The following is a 17,314-nucleotide window of genomic DNA, read 5'->3' on the forward strand; positions in this document are numbered from 1 at the left end:
TCCTATACTTTGGAAAAACTGTACTATGCAATCTTATGCATTTTTCCCTCTGGTAAACTAACCATCTTCAGTTTAATTAAACTGAAGTACTTATTTCTATTTTGTGGACACTTCCAGTAAAATGAGACTATAATTTTTAAATTTCTGATAGAAATAATGATCTGCATCATTGAACTTCACTAATAAACACAAAATAAATTCAGATCACAGGAAAGTCAAAGAGCAGTATGAATCCAGGTGATGAGGATTACACTTGAATGAATTAGCTACACATCTTCTCAGACCATCAGAAAACTGGTAAGCATAGCGTAATAATAATTATAAACTCAAGTATTTGAGATACCTTCCCTTTTCTACATTGGTTCGCTTCTTTTATAAGCTCACAATGAATTATTTTGGATTTTTACTAGGCCATTTTCTTGAGTCCAGTAATTGAAAAAGACTCAATGTGATTTGGAATGCACTTTAATAAAAAAAAAAAAAGACCTAGACAATGACAGAATAAGAACAATTTAAGCTTTATTGAACTTTGTTTCTTCATTACATTTCACAGAACCATTCAAGCCTCTCTTATGAATACTTTAACAATGAGCTCTAAATAAAACAACTGCACATGGAAGATATAACAAGAAAGATTTGCAGATTTGCACTGTTTCATTTGCTGTGTCTCACCCATTATATAAGCTTTGTTTTTCTCTCAGCACATTCATCTTAAAAAAATCTTCAATTAAATACTATGAACTACTACTATTTTTCTACAATTACATCAAAGAAAAACGCTTAAAATATTAAAGTGCCTATTATTTGCGTGGGGAAAGTGTCAACTACACATTTCATCTTCATCTTACATTTTTAATTTACAGCATCATTTAAGATTTAAGCTGTTTAGGCAAGAGGTTACATTTTATTACATATTTGGCCAGATTGAAAGTGCTTTAATAATATATGCAAAATGCATTAAGATGTGGAATGCATTGTCCTGTGTGTCCTGATGTTATAAAAAAGAGTGAATCTAGTTGAGCATGCTAAAATGAACCCTCCCGTAAAAATTTTAAAGGATTAAAGGAGTAACAAGTGCAGAAGCTGGGCATCTGAGAGTACCAGAAGTATTTTTAGAGATCTCCACATTCATCATCTTGCATTTTTCAAAAAGCAATCTCAGAATACCTTTATTACAAATACACATTGGCTAGTAATCCTACATTACAATTGAAAGTAACGGATTTTTTTAGTTCAGGTGTCTGGACTTACACCAAGATACAAGTCCAAAACAAGCCTTGTTATTTCATCTATTTTACAGTACCCCCAAATCCTCTGGAGATGCATTTTCCCCACACAGGGCTAGGACAAGAATCACATGAATTGCAAGTGGGAGATCATCATAGAAGAACCCAGCACAAAAAGCAGTCTTGGAAATTCTGACTTCAATAATTAATTTCATGACAGTTTACATAAAATATGCATGCAAACACTGGCTTCATGATCACACACTCTTTACAGTTTTTTTGTTTTGTTTTGTTTTTCCTTTTAATCCACTGAATATAAAATCATTTTTGGTAAAATCCAACAGTTTCAGGAGAGATGGGAAGGGTCTCTATTTCAGCCTGACCTACAACTGGATTGTTAGAACACATTCAAGGACCTATAGGAGGTGTGAATAAGAAAAAAATTGATCTCTAGCCATTAACTTAGCACTCCCCAACTCTGATGCATTTTCAGATCACACTTAACAAGCTAAAAACTCTAAGTGCACACAAGCAAAGCAACACCCTTGATGGTCCTTTACAACCCTGCAAGTACGTGAACTACACAAAGATGTGAAACCTGCTAAACCACTTTCAGGATGTCTCTAATGCAGCTTAGATATTTGGGTAAATATAGATTTCAGAAGTCCTCAGAATGAGACAAAATCTTTAGCAAGGATTAGAAATTTAAACAGTACATTCAAAGTCCCATTTGGATGAATCTTGAATCATTCTCTTGTTTTACATGGACAACTGCAGGAGATTCAGGCTGTGAACCTAAAAATACAGTGCTACTGTCCAACACAGCCTAATTTAACTACTGCAACAGATTCCAAGAAGCCTTCCCACCAGTTAAATCCAATGCCAAGTTGTGGGAGGCCACCCAGGGACAAACATCTAGGAAAGTTTGAGAAGATGAGAATGGAAAAAAGAAATCAAACAATACAGTCAGAAGTCTTAGATCTTGTTGGTATCAAATAGCTTGTATACCTATATTTGCTTTTGTAAGGAGTACAAATAGCTTTTATTTATCCTAGATAGATATTCACTAAAATTAACCTCTTGTTAAGCTTTTTTGGATTAAGACTACATAATTTTATGAATATTTCCACTATCTTCTGCATATGAACTGAAGAAATTATGGTCAAGCACCAGCTTCCCCATTCCAGAAAGGTATCTCAAAAACAAAAGTTAGTTGTTCTTCTATTCCTTTCACATTTTTTGCTTCTTTTTTTATTTTGTCCTGTGACAGAACAGAAATGAAAGAGACATCTTTGAGTTTCCAAGGAAGCTTTAAAATGAAAGACAACTGTGTGATATTTTCAGTAATATTCTACTTACTGTGCAAATAAGAAATGAGGAGAGAGATTCTTTAGTCCCTGTGATGTTTAGGTCCATTGGGCTGTGGGCTATTTTCTCAAGAACTAAGCAGGAGTCTCATCTAACACTTTTAAAACCACCAATAAATAGAAATGGAAAACACTCTGTAAAAAGACAACCTGCCCTGCCAAATCCCAGTACAAAGAAAGAGCTTCCAAATCTCTTCCACAGTGCTTTCAGTTTCTTCTCTGGTTTACCTTTCATTCCTAGTAGGTTATTAAAAAGATATCTATTGAAAAGACATAATAATCAGATTAAAAAAGCACTTCATCATGACTTAAAAACATCAAAATAACTTTTTTTTAAATTAATCACAATCTCATATGAAAATGCTGTCCTTGTTTTGAAAAAATATACATATTTTAAGTACACAGTAAATTACTTGTCAAAAATCAATGTGCTAGGATTTTTAGGCTTATTTAGTTTGGGACACCTGGGCATTTTTATTGTGGGAAATGCTATTTTCCTTAACATCTTAAAATATCCTTATCCCTAAGAGGTCTTACTTACTGGGAGCTAACAGCATCATGTATGCTCATTGTTAATTGGCAGCTGATACCAGCTTCATGTACAGTCACTGCTGCACACTCATTAAAACAAATACTATGTGTATGTTGAAAGAGGAGTAAATTACATTGCTATCGGTGAACAAAATCAAATTCCCAAGTCCTCTGTTCATCAAGAGTTCATTTTGAAAATATGTAACATATTGGAAGATATATTGCTACAAACTTGAAATAAAAGGTAGAGATGCTGTGACATTTAAGACTATGCCATATGTTCTCCAATATCTTGTGCATCCACTTGAACATAAACTTCTTAATCACATCCTCTAAAAGTCTGAGGCCCTCATGCAGAATACTGGAGTTTTGGCACGTTTTATTTACTGTTCCGACCTTTTTGCATCTCTGTCCCTCACATTCTTTAACTTCTTCCAATTAAATATGATGTATTTATTCTTGGACTGAAGAAATTCAAAGCACTGCAGGGGTAGATAATTTAAGGTCTGACTATAAAACCCTGAAGTCCGTGCAGTTTCAACACACATTTCAGTGAAAACTGCACTGAGCTCTTAGCCACAAGAGCAAAATAGTCCAGGACTACTTGAATTACACAGAAGAGCAGTACGTCTGCCTAATTTACTCAGGAAAGACAAACAGAAAATATTAAAGAAAAGAATCTACTGAAAATAAAATCTACCTATGGAAAAAAGAAAATCTTTTATAAAAACAGTAGTAAAAAGCTGGAAAAGATTTATTTTCTTTTATTCTAGGAATAGTTAATTATCTCAAAGGACACGGAGTTCCTCCAAAACATGCACCCAAAATGAATGAGAAGCGTTTCCTATGCTCTTTTGATCAAGGGAAACAAGCTAATATACATACACTAGATTTTAAAAATGCCCATGTATGGTAGCTTACACTAAGATCTTTAATTGCCAAGGAAATAATGATGCAGTAAAAGTGAAATGTTAAAAACAAGCAATTTAATTAGATGGAAAGCTTAAATTACATTAACAAAAACTCTACTGTCCCTCTCACTAAGGCTTTTTCTCATTAAAATATAATAATCAACTAATTTTAAAACTATTCAAATGTTGGTTTATTTTAACTCTGCAGTGCAAGAACAGAGTCAGACAGGGATTGTTTATAAGAAAGCAAGGAGAACAGTACTGAGAAGACCAAGACTTGTTAGCACCACTTTTTCCACTTCTGTCTAAAATATATGCAGAGCATAAGTGGCATTGCACCAGATCATGACTCAGTGTTCATCCACCCTCAGTTTTAAAATTTTATAAATATCTCTTCAGCCTCCATTTTCAGCTATTTTGAGTTGGAACATATCTCCTTATTTCTCCAGTGCGCCATTTCATTGTAATGAAATGTTTGAGTATGCAGTTTGAGATATTTTAGAACTCCTCTGAAATCCCAAAGTAGTTTCAATTTTGTTAATATATGACAGGGTTCCACAATATATTTTTTTTAATGCTACTTCTGAAACAACTACAGCCCCAAGTGTGAAGTGTTTGCAATGCAGTGTGAGTTAGCTCTTCAGCAAAAGCAAGTGATATTGAACAGCTGATGGGGATGTGAAGCACAGGAGTTGTGAGGGTGAAGAGAGTTTCACACTCTGTAAAGTCTCTCTGTAAAGATGTGCAACACTATCACACTGGAGTCAACAGCGTATTTGAATATCTGAGACTTATGCAAAAGATACAAGGGAGCCAGGCTCCTTGTATGAGTGGGAATGATACTACAAAGCTGCTGCAACTGTAATCAGCGCTGTAACTACTGTCATGAGAATACTAATTATGGCAATTCCTACCTTATTTCATTAAAAATAAATAAAATGAAAAACATTCACAGCTACAGAAAATGTGCCCCTCAGTTCACTACAATGCTTTTATGATATTAGCTGTCCCCATCATGTTAACAGTTGAATCATCCTCACTTGCATTTATCAGCAACTCCACCATAGCAGATGTACAAGTAGCCAATGGAAGAGCGTTGTTAAGAAAGCTATTTTCCTGCAGAAGCGAGATTTTCATTGATGGTCAAGGGAAAGATTTCAATCTCCATTCAATTATAAAACTCCTTCCTTTTCCCTTCATAGCCCTTCTCTTGCAAAGCCTTCTAGTGCTAATATTCAGTCTTCACCTCCAACTGCAGAAATCAGTTAATTAGATCAACCATGAACTTGTGGATGTTAAAGTCTGTTTCCTTGGCACTTGAACTACTTTTAGGAAAATGAATTCAATTATCACTGATCTCTTTTGAATGTTGGATGATTGTTTAAACTAGACAAGATAAAATGTCAATTCTTCCTACTCTGGGCTCTTCTTGCTAAATCAAAATAGCCAGTTTTGTAAACGCTAATAATAAATAGAAAGTGCTAGCAATTTATATTCTACCTGAGAAGTTTAGAGTCTTTCGTGCCTTTGAGAAAAGATACTAAAGCAATGATGAACAGCTCTGCTTATTTTTATCTTCTTTATATGCTAGTGAAGATTCCTAACTTACGGAGAGAGAAGCATCCGTACTATGCAGTATAAATGCATTTCTCACACATTTCTAGTTGTTTAAATGAAAACAAAACTGGTTCAAGAGTGTCTGAAAATAATTATTTCAAATAATGTAAATTATTTTTTATCGAGAAGCATTTTATCAATTGTGTTTTTGAAATCTCCAACTAATTTCACATTTCACAGTCCTAGATATATTGGTAGGACAGAGAAGAAATTGTCTTCAGTAAGAGAAAAAGGGGTTTCTTTCCTCACTTCTGATCCTTAAGTAGGCAAAAACTTATTTATTTAACTTAAGTCATACATAACTCCACTCGCTTTAAACGTCACTTGTTAATTATGCAGACATGTAGAATCCATCTTGTGGTGACTATAAATAAAGCTGACTGGCACAGGTTATTTTTACTTAGCTGGTGATTTAGCAGCTGTCACCAGGTATATCAAGACCATGCCCCTACAAACACTGAAGAAAATCTTTAATCCCAGCTTTCTGACTCATTTTCAGTGTTATTTTGAAATAACTTTCTAACAATTATATATTGAAGTAAATAACATTTTCAAGACATCTACAGAGGATGCAGCTACATCATGCCTCCTCAAGAACATATTACAGCATGACTATGAAAGTAATAATTGATAATAGCAGTACATGGTACTAATATTCTAATACTACTAATACTAGCATTAATGACTGTACTACAGAATAGTATACCATTCTTATAATTCACTCTAAAAAGACTTAAACTATTGAGAGTAAATTTTTGTATTTAAGCCAACAAATCTGTGATTCAATCTATAACGATAAAATTCCTTAAAGTAAGACATTTTGAAGTGAAATCAGATCTTGAGAAATTCAGTGGCTGCACACTGATCAGTCACACTAATCCTTTCCTTTCATCAACAAAAACCAGCAAAAAACATCTCAAAAGCACTCATCGTAAATAGAACAGAAATACACCAAAATTGGAAGCTTAGAGATTGCCTCTCCTTTCTTGTGTCAGTAAGAGAGGGTAGCTCTCCCTTTCAGTTCCCTATCCCGTCTCTGACTGTTGAGGGACAGCACAGACAGATGGACAGACAGGGCTGATAACATGGTGCACATCAGCGCACATGTGGAGGGACACACTGTGACCCAGTTCCCGCAGGGCAGACGCCATGACAAGGGGCTGGACTCTTACCAACAGCTAGCCCTAATGCTTCCTAATCCCCTGTGTGTCTGGGGCTTTATGGGGGGAAACTCCGCCACTGTTATCCACATTCATTATCTGCATGTTCATCTTTTAACTACACTCACAAATCTAATTCAATAAATGCTTCTTTTCTATTATGTTCTTTGCCAGAATTGTCCAGATTAGCACATACAAATGCTCCTTCCAGCTACAAGGAGGTAATGCTCCATTGTAATACATTTGTTCTGACTGTTTCTTAGTTCTGTGACTCTAATTTAGCCTTTTTTTTATTTTTATTTTAAGGTATTTTTCACCAGTTAACAAATGGAATTATCTGAGGAGCCATGCAGAGAGAAAAATAGATCTGCAGCATTCTGCCGTATGTTATAGAACATGCTATTTTCTGAATGAGTGGAGTTCCCTTCAAATCCTAAGCTGATTTTTCCCAAACCTGAAACCTCTTTTTTGTGGTGTTTTTGTGTTGTGGTTTTTTTTTTTGTTTTTTTTTTTAAGTTTAAAAAATGTACACAGATAGTGAACCACTCACACCTCTTTCACTTTCAGCCACCCATCCCACACACATTCCTTCTGTCTCATGCTACTGAGCACTCAGTCCTTCCTCTGGACTCCTCCAATTCCCTTTTTTTCCAGAATCTGGCATATCTTCAAAGAACTGCCTAGGCACATGCTACTGTGCCATGCAAAAGTAAGACACAGGCTTTACTTTCTGTTTCCCAGGAGGATTATTTTAGTCTATAATCTTGTCTTGTTCTCTATACCACACAGTCATCTTCATGTTTGCTGTTTAAAATGTCAGAATGTTGTTATAGTGTTTGGTAAAAATATGTTATGTAAGTATTTAATAACATTTTTAATCAAATTTATGTCTCATTCCACACAAACGTTATACACAGCAAAATGAATACACACCTGTGTTCATTTCCATTCTTTTCCTCTCATTTTTACACTGATTTTTTTCTCAGAGTTGAGGGATTTGTCATTATGCCAATATTTTTCATGGTAAAAATACTGGATTTATTTCCTCATTTTTCTAAACTAATGCTTAGAGATGAGACTATTTGTGTAAGATGTCCCTCTAGGCTGAAGTCTGTAAAGTTTCAGGCAAAAAACCCTCCTGCTTTTCCAAAGAGTGAAATTAAAGGTAAGTATATTAATTTGCCCCCAAATGAATTTGCTCAGTAGCATGAGACAGATGGAATGTGTGTGGGATGGGTGGCTGAAAGTGAAAGAGGTGTGAGTGGTTCACTATCTGTGTACATTTTTTAAACTTAAAAAAAAAAAAACACCACACAAAAACTAGCAAGCCCTTCTTTGGACAGCTTTAGGATCTCCTCTAGGCTTTACAGGAGGGACTTGAAAATAGCAAGAGGACAGATTTTGTATCAGAGATGTGCTTTCTGAAGTGTTCCTAAGAAGCTCCTCAGAAGTGTGCCATGAAATATGTGGGGTACACATACACACGTACATACTCAGCATTCTTGCTGTTTCTGCAAGAAATGCTGTCAAGAGTCCAGTCTGTGTCTGTTGTGGCCCATCACTGTTTCTCTTGCATCTCTGTAAAATGGGTAATTGGAAAAATTACCCTGAACAATCACATTCAAAGCTCTGGTAAAGAGGGAATATCTAGCATTAATTAGAAAGTCACCATGATTTCCAGTTCTCATCAGTTTGATAGGAATTTGCACACCCTTATCTGCTGTCCTTGGCTACAGAACAAGTTAAGCTTCCACTTTTTTTTTCCCCCCTCAAGATCACATGCTTTTCCTCTGCCACTGTCTAAAAGCAGGCACCTTTGGTTTCTCCTTAACATATCTCTAATGGAGAATCAGAGAACAATTTGGGATTTTTTTATTTTTTTATTTTTTATTTTTTTTTTGCCTCTGTGGTAACCAAGCTTCACAAATTTTACTTGGCATCATCACCTAAAGGAATGCTTGGGAGCAGAATTAAGTACTACTGGAGCTTTGTCCCCGCTTCAAGCTACCTCTAAGGAGAGCCAGACTACCGTCTGCCTATACTGCTAGGAAACATTTTCCTGACTCCTATGCAATTCTGGTCCTTCTTCCTAGATAACAGCACAGAGAAAAACTCCCAGCAGACCTCAGTCCAATGTCTCCTACCTCCATGAGAAACAGCAGCAAAATACATTCACCAATAACAAATACTTCCTGACACTGTGTTGTATTTCCCAAAGCCAAAGACTGAGGGCAGTAAAAATGAGGTAATTCATTCTTTTATACTAGAGAAACACTTTACGACTGATTACACATGCTGCACTCAGCTTTCGGAAAGTATCTCCAAAAAAAAAAAAAAGCTTTATCATTGGCCTATATTTGAGAGTTACTGCTCAAAGCAAAGCAACATTTTAGTAAAAATTAACGTGCATCCTAGGCTTCAGCAAAGTAACTAGTGATACAGGGCTAAGAGTTCATGGGAACTCTCCAGCTAGCAGCAGTCAGCATTTTCTGTCTCACTTTTGTTATTGCCTGGGGGAAATGCTGAAGTCCACAAGGCTTCCTCTGTGGCTAAAGCCATGGTGCCAGCACCACCTGCCACTACTTTGCACAGATTCAGCATAACCTTCCAGCTGAAGAGTGATTCCGGCTCCCTTTTAATTTTGATAACAACTAGCATAAGTAAAGTATCATGCAGTTATCATATCACACTCTAGATACAGAATAAGAGACTCTCCCAGCTTAATGCCTCCCTTTGAAACTGAACATTCCTATCCCATCTATACATAATATCTGGCAGCCACTGGAAACTCCAGCAGTTCGCTCTCAATCATGTTAACACCATCCAACCCAGGCAGTATCTGATCTGTCAAACACAAGGCTCCTGCAAGCATGGAGGTGCTTCACTGAACTGATGTAGTGACCTAATTTTGTATACCTAGTATTTATCTACAAACTGCATTTCACAGCTCTCCTAGACACACAGTCGGAGCTCTGACTCTGAACAGCCCTGTTATTGCCTATTTCACTAACAGAAGTCCATGGCTCAGAGAAAGGAATAACTGAAGGACAGCTCTCACTCAAGCAGCAGCTGTTGTAAGCTCACAGGCTTTGCTGTTGTAAACTAATTATCTTTAGGACTACATTATTTTCCTTAAACTACAAAGGCAGGAAAATTGGGCGCCATATGCCGGGTCCCCGAATTGGATGCTGAACACTTAATTTTTTCTTACTTTAAAAGAAGGATAAGATTGCTTGTTTTCCTTCATTTTCTCATTCCTGAACCCTCACAATGCATCCACTTCATATTTTCAGTATGTTTTCTATATTTATGACATTAAGACTAGTCTTTGCATTTAATCCCTATTACGCAGCACCTAGAAATTTTGTAAGCTTAAGCAGACATGCCATAAAACTTCAGGCATCAGTTACCTTGTGTACTACATAGCTGCTCAAAACTCCACAATTAAACTCCTATTCATGCTGTTGTTCCTTTTCTCTCCAGTGATAATAATGGCAATCATTTCTTTCTTCCAGATTAGCTCAGCCCTAGACCTTGGCTCCACTGAACAGTGCAACATGGGAAAGCTGTAGTCACTTTCCATTTTCCTCTCTCCTAATTTCACTTGGCAAGGAATACCAACATTCAACTCTGCTTCACGCATGCTACTTGTACAGGAAACCTTGTTTCTGAATTATGATATCAGAAGACCAAGCATGATGGACTAATGCTTGCTTCAAAAGAAAGGCAGGTACTCAACAGAAGTGCAGTTTCCTGAATATATTTTCCTGAAGCTGCACTCATTATCATTTATTGGTCTTTGTGCTGCAGAACTGAGAAAACTCAAATTGTTCTGCAAAACTTGTATGCACTGGTTTTCTGGCAACAGCAGTATAGTTCTAGTGACAAGTAGTTGTAGAGTTGTACAGTTGTTACAGCTAGTTCTACCTAACTTAACATAGCCTGTAGCTCAAGAGACACATCACCAAAGAGTTTTTCTTACTAGTGAGATGCAGAACAATATTTCCTTTAATGAAATCAAACAGAAATCATGCCATGGCATGTAATAAAGACAGAATCACAGATTCACAAAGTTGTAGGAGTTGGAAGGGATCTATGGAGATCATAGAGTCCAACCCCACTGCCAATGCAGGTTCCCTACAGCAGTTTGCATAAGTAGGTATCTAGACTGTATCTAGACTGTTCTTGAAATCTTCAAAGAAGGACACTCTACAACCTCTCTGGGCAGCTTGTTTCAGTGCTGTCACTCAGATAGTAAAGAAGTTCCTCCTTGCAATAGTATGCAACTTCTCATGTTCCAGTTTCTGCCCATTGCCACTTACTCCATTGCTGCACTCCACTGACAAGTCTGCCCCCATTGACTTGACTCCCACACTTGAGATATTTAAAAATGGTTATGAGATTCCCTCCTCAGCTTATTCCTCTCTAGACTGAACAGTCTCAGGCCTCTCAGCCTTCTCTCATGCAGGAGATACTCCAGGCCCTTAATCATCTTTGTTGCCATCCACTGGATTCTTTCCAGGAGATCCCTATTTTTTGAACTGGGAAGCCCAAAACTCAACACAGTATTCCAGATGTGGCCTCAGCAGGGCAGTATAGATGGAGAGGATCATCCCCCTCAACCTGCCAGCCATGCTCTAATGCACTCCAGGGTATCACTGGCCATCTTGGCCAAAAGAGCACACTGCTGGTTCATGGCCTGGTGGATAAGAGTATCCACCAGGACACTCAGGTCCTCACCTATGTGGAACACGTGATTATTTCTCCCAGACACAAGATTCTGCACTTGCTCTTAATGATCTTCAGCTGGTTCCTCTCTGCCCAGCTCACCAATCCATCCAGTTCTCACCAAAAGGCAGCACAACTTTCCAGTGGGCTATCTACTCCTCCCAGATTCATATCTCCAGCAAACTTTCTAAGGGTGGCTCTATCCTTTCATCCAAGTTGTTGATGAATATTTGAACAAGATCAGATCCAGCACCAACTGCTGGAGAACACCATTATTTACAGGCTCCTGTATGTTACTTAAAATTGTTCAGAAATAGCAGCAAGCTTAGTGAAGTAAAATGGAACATCAGCACGATCTCTGACAAAGTTTGAAGTCTATCAGAATAACAAAGAAATAGGTTCAGTGCATGAAAAACAAGAATACCATTTTTTATCTAGGCCTGTGTCTGACATCTGAACAGCCTCAGAAAAGATTGATTTTGCACTCCCAATCTTTTACTATTAAGTAGTATCTTAATCTAATAAGCCACAATGTCTCCACATTAATGGCAATTAACAAGGTCTCAAAATGGAGAAATACCAAATCATTCAAGGTTGAGACATGACACAAAGAGAACTTTGTCTTCTATTTCTCTCATGGCAGAAGAGAAAATCTTACCAGATATATATTAGCAACTACACTTTCTATTTTGAATAGTGGCTTCTTTCCATTTGGTCTCCCAGTTAAATATTAATCCTTGTTGCCTCTCACCACACAACCCTCATTTTCCATTCTTCTCCCTTTGCATCCCCATCAGCTGCATCTTCAGACCATTCATTAGGAGCATCAGCTAATCAACACATGGTGAATGATAAAATTGACACCTTTTGCTTCTCCATCTGCCTCTGTTCAGGAGTCATAAAAAGCAGTAATGCTTTTATGAGTAAGTTAATCTACTGTATGTTTACAGCCTCTGACAAATAACAGTTTTCTGTCATGACATAAAGAATGCACTACTTACATACAGAAAAAAATTAAAATATATAACTTCCAGCACACCCAAGGAACTGCCATAAGATTAGATAGAATTTTGAAAATCATATTTTTCTAAATATTTTGAATTGCTAGTTGCAAGTCCGTAACTTTGCAACAAATTAATACAAGTAGGAATATTAATACTGAGGGAAAATAAACAACTACATACATACTCAGGAATAGGACACTTCCACTTCCTCTCCCACTCCCATCACCCTTCCCTTCCAATTTCTAGCATAATCAAACATTTAGTTTGTATAGCATTTCAGGATACTATCATTTAAAATTCATTGTAATTTATGCATACTCAAACACTTCTTGGGAGTCATGAAGGATGTTTATGTTATCTCTATATTTGAAGATTTTGAATACATGGCAAAAAAAGTATTTTTAAGAAAAAAAGCTAATTTTGTGGAGCTCACTTTTTTGGAAGGCAAAGTCTGGCAAATTTTCCTTGGAATTATTAGTATTCATATTCATATTGTATGTGACACATTACAAACAGTTGATGAATATCACTTCATTGCTTCAAGTCATCTAGCATGGCCTAATATCTTGTGGTTCTAGTGTTTGTGAGCAAAGAATAATTCAAAATCCACAGCACTAAGGCCTTTCTTTTGCTTGCTTTTGGTAATCTGTCTTTCAGTCATTGCAATTTCTTCACATTTTCTGGTGATGTGCAGGATTTAAACAGGCTTGATCTTTCTATTGTCACCAAGATACTAATTCAAAGAGATCACCCTGAAAGTGATTGGATCAACTTTCAGATAATCACTGTGAGCAGTGACAAGTGCACTGATATATTATGACTAGTCTACATTTTAATAATGAATTATAATAAAAACTCTGCTTTTTAGCTTTGCTTGTTGTTTCTTTTTGTTTGTTTCCTAAATCCTTCCCTATCATTCAAGGAAATGAATGCTTTTGGACTAAGAAAAATTACAAAGAAAATTTGCAGTCAAATGAAACAGCAGGAAGAGGGAATCTATCACCTTCTGCGGAAAACTGGAGAAATCACTTTCCTTTGACACTCAAAGACAACTAATCAGTAGCATCAGAAATAAAGCCATTATTTGATTTTTCCCTAATAAAATATGCACCTTTTAAAAGCTGTTTTTGTTAAAATAAAAATGCTGTTAAAAGCATTAGAAAATACAGACTTGTGACAAAACCAGACAGTCTATTTCATCACAGATGTGGCACAGATTGGTGATTTATTAGGCTGACTTCTTAGCATTATCATTATTACTCTCTAGTGAGCTTCTTCCGCTCTTAAAATTCTTGGTTAGATGTTGAACACCTAATTCCATGCTCTTTTCCTCAAGCCTCATACAAGAGAGCCCTATTTCAGAGACCTTCATGCACTTTATTCTGTTACCTCTGAATAAATCCTTCCTCTTTTATATATATCAGGAGGCAGATAATTGTTTGACACTGTATTCTGTCATGTTTGTTGTGGGCAGTCAGACCCCAAGGAAGATGGAATTGCTTGCCATTGTTATTCAACATGTTAGCTGCAAAGGCTAGGTCCGTCATGTGCTTTGACTCTAAAACTAAACTGAAATACAAAACCCTGAAGGCTACCCTTATACATCACAACAAAACAAAAACAGCATTTCAAGCTATTTGGAAGCATGCAAATGAAAAATGAGAGTAGGGCATATGTATGTCAACAGCATTGTCAAAACCTCCAGGTAACACATCTTACCGATGGAATGTGACAAATACGTAAATTAAAGAATTTTTCCCTTTGAAATCATGAAGTCTGAAATGCAACTGCCACAATTTTCTTATCTCATGACTTCAGTAAGAGTAATTTGGACTGGAAACAATCAGAGAAGATGCTCAGCATCTGTTCCTGTGCAGGCAGTACCAAGTGGATTTATCTGCTTCCTTTGAATACAAAAACAGTCTTTCAAGGATATTTCTAATAAGAGTTCAGTAACCTTATTTCAGTCTTAAGTTCTCTATAGAGTTACATTCTATCAAAAACCTCGTTGTATAAAAATACTGTGATCATCTTCCTAAAAAAATATTCTGAAGTTTTTATTAAACAAACAAGCAAACAAAAGCCAATTAGTCACTGTCAGGCATCAGTTCTATGAAATGAGTACAAATTCAGATTAATACCTAGTATAATAATATTTGTCCTTGACTTCCATATTACATGTTTATTATCACCAAGACATTGAGTTCTACTGAAAGAGACTGAAGTTACAATTTCCTAAACTGTTCCTTCCTTTGACATACTGAGCAGACATCCACCATATGTACATCATACCATTCTTCCTTAGATTGTCACTGCTAAAAATCAAAGGTCTGTCACTCTTAATTTTAACACCACATTTGCCATAACCATGACAACTTAAACTCCTTTACCATTTTTCTCTTACATAAAAAATTCTAAAATTAAAGACTCTAAAGTGAGGCATACCCAAATTACATTTTATTTCACCTTTAAAAGCAGAAAGCACTACTTGATGGCTGAAAGCATTTTAACAAATGAGTAAGTATTCCCTTGAATTCTTTATTTTCCTGTAGCATCTACAGATCATAGCTAAAATAAGACTCTCACTGTTGAAGTATAAATACTAAAACCCAATAAACCAGTAGAAAATTCCACATGGGTGGAAGAAATTAAAAACTGTCCTAGATGGCTTTTGACAAGTGGGAAATTGAGGCACAGTGAGAGTTTTCTAAGGCACAATTTGGTAGTAATTTCCACAGGTCAAACTGAAAAGTGCAAAAGATAAATAATTTCATATGTATCATACCTTGATCCAGAATTTTAAGGATATAGTAACAATTTTCTGAAAACATTATCTCTGAAACATTAATTTTTAAATTACTGCTTGATAGCTTACTTGTTAATCCAATAATAAAAGTTTGATTCCCTTAGCACGATTTTATTCACGAGTATTATCAAGCACCATGAAAATTGTAGCTGTGATGTTTTCCCATTTTTAATAGTTTACTCCTACTGAGAACTCACTCTGGATGAAGGTCCAATTTTTTTTTTTTTACCTACTTCCATACTACTGGAATTACCTGGTAGAAGGTCCTTTATGGGATTTTTATTTTGACTTTTTTTAATGTTATTTGTAAAAATGCAATTGTGGATATTTTGCAAAAACTCCTGCAACGGAACAGTTGTTTTTAGAATAAGTTTATCCAGCAATTATTCCGTTATACAAAGTAAATAGCCTGTTTGTTAAAAAGTGTAAGTAATCTGCCCTACAAGCTCACTTTCATCCATTTTAATGCCTTTGCAGGAAATTCATAACCAATTTCACAAACTGGAAACTGTCATCTCAGTACTGTTTTGGCTGCACATTCTATCTCTGAACTACAAAAAAGTTAGGTCTCTAAGAATCCAACAGATATTGAAAATAACAAATCCAACTTCTTTCATTGCACGCTATAATTACAATCACACACATTCTGCTATACCTACCCACCTTACTACCTTATGTACAGCAAGTTCAACAACATTCTCTCACTCAGCTATGAGGCATACAAGCTAAATGACCTGTGATTTATTTGGCTGTATCCTTTTGAAAAGTCTTGAAAACCTTTAGAATTGTGTGATTTCTTTTGGAAGTTAGTTTTTCCCTCAAATCCCATTAAGAGAACTCTAAAGTAAGTAACAATTCTGTGCTATTTAACACCAACCTCAGTTCCAATTCAAGATGAAAGATAGCAATTGGGAAATTCTTCCAGAGGTTAGTTGCATTAATAGTAAGAAAGATTGTATATTTAAAGCAAAAATCATTAATATACGCATCTGCATACTGTCTTGATAACAGATTTTTTTGAGCTGAACAAAGTTAGACACTTTCATAGCAACAAATCATTTAAATAAAGCACATCAGCTGCAGTCCTCAGTGCAACTAACTATGCCAAGAAGGTTGCCACAATTCAGAAGATGGTCTTATTATAAATTAAAAAAAAAAAAAAAAAAGGAAAACATAACAATTAAGGAGCCAGAATGATGCTGTAAGGGTAAAGAAACTTAGCTGCCAAACCTTGAAACAACGCTGGAAACACAGAGCCTAAAAGATGTCATTGGCATTCTAGGCCCACGCAACAAGGAACTTCTTAACGAGGAAGTGGGGTCAGTTTCAATCATTTCTAAGCTGGGCAGTTCACTTGCACAAAAACATAAGAATAGCACAGAGGTAAGCCAAAAGAGCATGCTTTACTAGCAAATAGATCATAAAAAATGAAAGTATAGATGATGGAAACAAAATAAACAAAGCCCGTATTTCTGCTCTATTCCAATACTGAGGGCTCTGTGAAATACCAGGTTATTTTTCCCCTGTATTTGTCCTTCAAAAAGGATATATCAGAAAGCATTAAACAAACTGTCCTCATTTATTATATATTCCAGTATGAAAAGTAACTCCAGAACTGCAATCTTTTAAGAATTTTAATTTAGCAATATGGTTATCAATACTTGGAATATTCATACTTTCTTTTTTTTAATTTCCCTGCACTGTTAAATAAGCAAGATTTGTTTATTGTATCTGCAAGCTAGGTAACTTAGACGTGCACATTTTATTATACCACTGCCATTGTAAAGTTAAGAAGGCCCAGCTCTAAACACATACTACACAACCCCCTCTACATACATATAAAAAGCCCAGTTCTGTCTTTTTTGAATACCTTGGATTTACAGTGGCTTTGTTGGAATGGGCAAGGATTACAGGGACTAACGATCAGCATAAACATTTTATTAATTCTAAATATAGGCATTTAT

General features: G+C 36.0%; 1 protein-coding gene across 1 annotated transcript in view; it reads right to left on the reverse strand.

Annotated features, from left to right (window-relative positions):
* Positions 1-17,314, reverse strand: part of GPM6A (glycoprotein M6A) — a 137,764-nt gene that overhangs the window by 66,953 nt on the left and 53,497 nt on the right. The gene's annotated exons all lie outside the window — the stretch shown is intronic.

This window comes from Meleagris gallopavo, chromosome 4, assembly GCF_905368555.1.
Source record: "Meleagris gallopavo chromosome 4, MGAL_WU_HG_1.1, whole genome shotgun sequence".
In the NCBI taxonomy this organism is placed as follows: Eukaryota; Metazoa; Chordata; class Aves; order Galliformes; family Phasianidae; genus Meleagris; species Meleagris gallopavo.